The following is a 7,654-nucleotide window of genomic DNA, read 5'->3' on the forward strand; positions in this document are numbered from 1 at the left end:
CAGGGATTAGTTATGCAGGTATTAGTTATGCAGAGATTATTTTTTTGAATGTTTGGTTTGTTGTATTAGAAATTGATATACATTATATAAATTTTAAAGTAAAATGCTTGTTTACAACTATACTCCTGGCCTTCTTTTGCATTGTTTTTTCTCTCTTTCCATTTATGTAGGAAACAATTTAGTTAAGAACTTTGGGTGTTACTTTCACTTCTTCGTCATACTACTGAACTATGTGAAGTTTAGACATATTTAATTTTCACTTCTTAGTTTTGGTATTTCCATTTTCTAGTGGCTTCTCCAGTTTGCTTTTGCTAGTTTGTTCTTTAAAAATGAGAGAAGACAAGGTATATAGTTGGCAAGTGAAAGCAAGTGAAACCTGTTGACGGGTTGGCAGAGAAATAAGGAAGCCTTATGTGTAAAGTGATAGGGGTAAATTTGTCATTTCAGTATTTTATCCATGTATTACTAATACATGTATTAGTTATTCCATCTTCTACCCTGCATAAAATAATACACAGATTGACTCATAACTTATACATGTATTATTTATGCATAATTGAAAAATGTCAACCAAACATGGTATTAGTTATGCAGAATTTTATACAAAATAACGATTGCCTACCAAACATGGTATAAGTTATGTTACCCCTTATACATGAATAACCTTTCTTCTAACTAGCTACCAAACGACCTCTAAGTTTTTGAGGGGCTAAAGTATATGCTTAAACACCACTTCCTCCCTCACGACACAAGCTAAACATTAAAAAAAGAATAAAACTTAAGATTAAAAATTATCTTTTCCTTTAAGTTTAAAAAAATAAAATTTGTTCTTTTAATTTATTTTTATTGGAATGGGCATGTGAACTTTTGCGGAGAAAAAGAGAGAATGACCGCTTGATTCGAGATATTTTATTAAATGGCATGTGATGGAACTTACAAATTTTAATTCCAACTATAACTGAGTAGAAGAAAAGTCTTTTTACGTATTCTTGTGCTTTATGTTTTTCATATTCCATGTTTATATTGACAAGAATTTTTATATAGGTCGCAAGTAGGAAATTAGAACAAATTCGTTTTTGCTAATAAAATTAAGATGTTAATTACTCAATTATAAGACTCAAAGTAACTTTTTTGTTTTAAAATGAACTGAGGCACAAGATAAATGATTCACCGTTCAAGTCCCCCAATACCCTTAAACAAATAGGTACCCCTCGGTCCACAATAAATAATTTTTTGGCCTTTTTTTATGGTCCAAAATATTTAATTTTTTCAAATTTCAAGAATGAATGAATTTTTTTTCCTACATTGCCCATGGAGTAAATAGAGTTGAAGTATGTATTATGAGTATTTATGTAGAGAGATATTAAATGTTAATATGGTCAATTTCATTGCTAATTAATGTTAAATGACGAATTTCTTAATATATGTGAAAATAGTAAAAAAAAAAATCAATTATTGTGGACGAATGTTGGTTTCAATTAATCCATAAAAGTTGCCGAAATTCATGGATCTTTTTTCCTACTTTTAGGTCTCCTTCAGCTTTTCTTGATAAAAGATGGAGTAGATATTAGGAAGTGTATTTCCTATTCTACCCTCTGGAGGTGGGGACTACCCTGATTGGGGCAAAAGCATCTTGCGGCATTTTACCCTGGGTCCCATTTTTGTCACCCCCATGTGATTGGAGGGGTATTTATGATAAGCAAACCTATGAGTTTTTTAATCCAATCAAATATTTCTATAATAATAGTATATTTGTTATAAATAGAATTTTATTTATGGTGAATGTCTATATTTAGAGAGATTCTAGGGTTTATTACTTGGTGGCTAAGTCACCCTCTCCCTATAAATAGAGGATTCTATTCCATTGTAACTCATCCCAAAATTCAATAAGAATTCCCTCTGCAATATTGTTCTTCTGCTTTTATTGTTTTATAACGCGTTATCAGCACGAGACTCTAACCAATTGAGTAGAAGTTTTGGGATTGAGCATAATGATTGTTAATTATTCCATGAACTTCCTTCATGATTAAATTCTGGATTTAAGGTAAGTATTTTACTTTATTTTTCTCTTTTAAATTCTATAATTTGATTTTATATACAAGCAAAGACAACAAAGTTTGATTATAACTCTAATGGAGTTTGTAAGAAATTATAACCACCTGAAGTGGTAAAATTTCTATGTCTTGCCGTGATCAAATTCATTTATGATTATGGGCAGAAAAAGTGGAAACCCGTCCCATTGAATTTGCTCCATTCTTATTCCCTTAAGAGAATGTGATAGCAGTATGTGATAAGTCTGAAAGAAGACAAAATTATCACTATGAATGTATCAATGGATGTGGACGTGGCAATAGACGAAATTATAATCGTCATCATTGTGATAATGAGAATAATAAGGATTCTCAAAATAATCCACTACTTTGTGAAAATATTTGTCATCGATTTGACATGAGATTTTATAAAGCACATGCAGATGATTAGTCAATTCATGATGTGAATGTGACAACATCTGATTTAAGAATACATATTCATTTTTGGAAGAATATGAGCGTGCTAGTGGTATATACCACAATCACCTCTAGAAGGAGGTTTGAGAGGAAATAAAAAAATAATGTCATTATTATGGCATAAATGGTCATTGGTCATGTACTTATTGTACGCCAAAATATTTTGGCATTGTGATTATTAAAAGACAGCGAAAATGCAAGAAACAGAACTTGCATATAATTTTGACCATAACCATAATGGTATAACTTTCTCTTTAAAAGAGATATTCACCGTATTGATGTTGATGAATATGTGGTGGTACCAAATTAATTGAGAGCTCTCGAAGAGCCAATTATTACTATTTTGGAGAAACACAATTGATTACCAATAAGGTATTGTGTTGTAGTAAGTCTCAAAGAAACTTATTGAGTTTCCAAAGTATACGCGAAAGCGGTTGATTATATTGAGACTATAAATAAAAGGAAAGATTTAATATCTTCTATTACTACAACTTGTAGCGGGATAATATGTATGTGAACAGCTACCCGCTTATTCTCCAGTTTGTACTACATAAATAAAAGAATACCATACTAAAGTGGATGTTTATTGATATAAAAACCCATATCATAATAAACTTGGAGTTTATTGATAATTGCACACGTCATGGTGTAAATCTGAAGTTTATCAATATTGATAATTTATCCAGTTGGCATAATTGGTTTAGCCATGTTAATTCAAGTATGATGTGCAAAAATAAAAGAGAATTCACATGGGTAAATATTAAAGAACTAGAAAGTTCTTTACGAATTCTCTTATATTGCTTGTTCTCATTAATTAATAGATCAACTAAAATTTGGGATTGAATCCCATGAATTCTGGAAATATCAAAGGTGAATATGGGCCCATTCACCTGCCATGTATACCACATAAGATGCATCTATGAGATGGTTACATGTGCGATTATTATTAACCCGCAACATGGTATTTGCGAGGTAACTTGCTCAATAATTTAATTTAGAGCACATTCCAGATTTTCTACTCAAGAAGTTCATCTTGATAAGTTGGTCTACATCACAGCTGGTTTGGCAAAATAATTTATTGAGTGCCTCCACTTAATAGCTAACAATTGCTTATGAGAACAAAGTTTTGTATATCAGTTTGATATACGTTACATACGAAAGTATATTATTTTCTCCCCTCACAAGTGGTTCATGGTCAGGAACCAAATAATTCCATCTTATTATTATTGATGTGCGGTGTATATTTTGATTAGCACCATAAGCACAAAGATGGGTTCTCAAAGTTGAAGAAACAAGTTAGTTTTTCTAACATGAGGGGGAGACAAGATAAAATAGTTGAGAAAAAGTTACGCGGAATGAATTATCATTTGTACATCTAGATCCTCGAATAAGATAATATGAACTTGAAGTTCATAAAAGGATAATTCATGTGCAATATAATGCAAAGCATGCCAGACACATTTGCTGACCCAAAGAAAGTAACTATATTCTCACTGCAAATGCTCCTATTAGAATAAGTCCTAGAAGGACAAAGTCTATGGTACGCTTAAAGCGTATAGACAAATCGGTTTCATATAAACTTCTTGATAAAGAAGATGAGCAAATGATCAAAATGATCATAATAAAGGAGGCAAGTGATCTAGAAGATCACATGACATAACACTTCATAAAATCTCATGAGAGATTCAGGTACCTGAAAATATGAATGAAGAGATCTCTATGTTATGTCTTTATTAAAAAAAATTATTGAAACCGATATAGAATGTTTGTCGACGACATCTATGATAGCGCTAAATATATATATGAGGATCTTAAGTCTGAAGAAACAATTCGAATAGAATTGGTTTCATATGAAAGACATGTAGTTTTGAACATGTAATTCAAACACTTGAAAGTATAAAGCCAATGATATGTGCAATCAGTTTTCGATATCTTATTTGTCTAGCATGACATGAAACCTTGATATGCATCTAATTAAAGTCTATTATATTACTTATATGGCTTAACTTATGAGACCCTTGAAAGATTTAAATTGCTTGAAGCATATACAATTCTTGATCTTGAAGTACCACATCCTCATTGCAATTTGTGCATATATGTATCTTGCTATAACTATAAGCACGATAATGTGATAGCGAGAATACCTCCATAGAGATATTGAAGAGCCATTCTACGATATTTATGAAGACATTATATCTCTATCAAGAATGATGATTTCAAGGTGCAATATATTCATTCAAGTTAATTGGCTGATTTTTGTTCATCAAATCTCTACCAAAGATCTTTTGAAGATGGTGCACAAGATTGGAATGCAAATGCTTAAGGATGTGAAGTGATGCTCTCGTGAGGGGGAGTTAATACACGTTGTACTCTTTTTCCCTTACAAGATTTTGTCCCACTGGATTTTCCTTGCAAGGTTTTTAACGAGGCAACCAAAAGGCGTATTGTTAGATATGTGTACTCTTTTTCCTTTTCTAGAAATTTTTTTCCCATTGGGGTTTTATTTTAGTTAAGGTTTTAACGAGGCATATTATCTGTTGAATAGACATTCAAGGGGGAGTGTTATAAATAGAATTTTATTTATGGTGAATGTCTATATTTAGAGAGATTCTAGGGTTTATTACTTGGTGGCTAAGTCACCCTCTCCCTATAAATAGAGGTTTCTATTCCATTGTAACTCATCCCAAAATTCAATAAGAATTCCCTCTCTCTCTTTCTCTGCAATATTGTTCTTCTGCTTTTATTGTTTTATAACAATATTCGAATTTTCTAGTTTATTTATAAAGGAATACCTTGACATCTAGACACTATATGAAATGAATAATCGAACAAAAGAAAATTTGGCTAAAGGAATATAAGGTGGAATGCGTGGAAGGATGACAAAATATAAAATTTATCTTTTAATTTCTTCGTGATTAATAATACTGCCTCTGTTTCAATTTATGTAAATCTGTTTGACTGGACACCAAGTTTAAGAAAAAATGAAGACTTTTAGAATTTGTGATCCTAAACAAGTTAAAAAGGGCCCAGAGTATTTGTTTGGTTATAAAAGCTTCTCATTAAGGGTAGAATTGTAAGTTTAAGCTAAATTGTTACCAAATTTAGAAATGGGTCATTTTTTTTTTAACGGACCAAAAAGTAAATTGGTTCACATAAACTGGAATAGAGGGAATATATGACAATGTCTTCTTTACTGTTTATGACTTGACGTTTATAATATATGCGTTATAATCTTTGCGTAATTTGTTCGCGGACAATTGAATATTTTACACTTTAGTGTGAAGGATTTAAGATTTTTAAATATTTTTGAAGAAACACTTCTATGTTTCAAAATTACATATAAATGTTGTGAAAAGTTATAATTATAAAATGGAAATAGTAGAATATTTTTTTCTAACTATTAATAAGGGAGAATAAGCAGGCAGCATGTCAACATGTCTGCTTGAGATTCAAAGGGTAATATCGTCATTTCAGTTAAAAATAAATGTAAGGATTGGTTAAAGAGGGATTATACTGTAGTTGATGTATAATTTTTTTGTGGCTTGACTAAATAGCCCTTCCCTTGTATCATCATCAATCACTACACGCTTTCTAATACAATAGCTCTCGGTGCCTTCTTTGTACTCCCCCACGTGGACCCAACGCCCGGTCCCATCCAAATTGGCTTTCACCTTTGAATTTGTCAACTGTTCATAACATACAATTCTCTCTATTTACTATTGCATACACTTATCTTAATCTTTTAATGTCACGATCCGGATTTCCCACCCTCAGGAGTCGTGATGGCGCCTACTCATGAAAGCTAGGTAAGCCGAGTATTATAGATCTTAACACCCTTTTTCTTAACCTTTTAACAAATTTTAAATCAACATACGATCAATAGCGGAATAATAATAATAATAATAATGATAATAAAAGAACTGCGGAAGACGAAATCTTATAACTTAGCCAAATACTAGTACGAAAAATACAAAATTCGTCTCTACCCAGAACTGGTGTCGCAATATCACGGACCATTTACGATTACTACAAACAGTTGTCTGGAAAGAAAGATACAATATGTTTCTGAAGTAAATGAAAACAGAATATAAAAGATATAATGGGACGCCGGGGCCTGCGGACGTCTGCAGGACTACCTCAGATCTCCGCTGGACTGAAGGCAGCAACCTCGCTATGGTCCAAAAGCTCCGATACCGAGATCTGCACACAGTGTAGAGTGTAGTATCAGCACAACCGACCCCATGTGCTGGTAAGTGACGAGCCTAACCTCGGCGAAGTAGTGACGAGGCTAAGACAGGACTACCAAATAAACCTGTGCAATTAAAGCATATATGGCAAGTAATAATGACAGGAACTAGCAGTTAAAGATGGGAAGAAAAACATGCTGTGAGGAATATCAAGTACCAACAGAATCTCACGAGAAAAACATAAAGAACGTCTTAAATTTCACATCAGCCAGAATAAAGAAACAGTAACGAATCAATATAAATTTCACTTTTCTTCTTTATTGTTGCGGCGTGCAACCCGATCCAAATCATATATCACTGTTGCGGCGTGCAACCCGATCCAAATGATATATCACTGTTGCGGCGTGCAACCCGGTCCAAATCATATATCACTATTGCGGCATGCAACCCGATCCTAATCATATATCACTGTTGCAGCATGCAACCCGACCCCTCATGTCTTCCCTTATTACTCCTTGTTGCGGCGTGAAACCCAACCCAAATATACAAATCAACACTAATCACAAAAGAATCCCGGCAAGGAAATAATAAGGAAACAACAATATCCCGGCAAGGAAATCAACAACAAGAATAAACACATCCCGGCAAGGGAACCAACAGTAAGAATTAAATACGTCCTGGCAAGGGAATCAGCTATAACCAAACTTATACCAACAATTAACTTCACAAATGAAACCTCAACTGAAGCCAATGCTCAACGATAAACAAATAACACGAAGATAATCATAATTCTTGTACCACGGTTGCTAACTATCAAGTTAAGCATGATCAATATATAGTAAAATTACAACAAATCCGAATATAAGACTCACGGGCATGCTTGACACCAACGTATAGATACTCGTCACCTCACATATATGTCGTACTCGACACCAACACATAGCAAATAAGACACAACAC

The sequence above is a fragment of the Nicotiana attenuata genome, unplaced genomic scaffold (assembly GCF_001879085.1).
Source record: "Nicotiana attenuata strain UT unplaced genomic scaffold, NIATTr2, whole genome shotgun sequence".
Classification (NCBI taxonomy): domain Eukaryota; kingdom Viridiplantae; phylum Streptophyta; class Magnoliopsida; order Solanales; family Solanaceae; genus Nicotiana; species Nicotiana attenuata.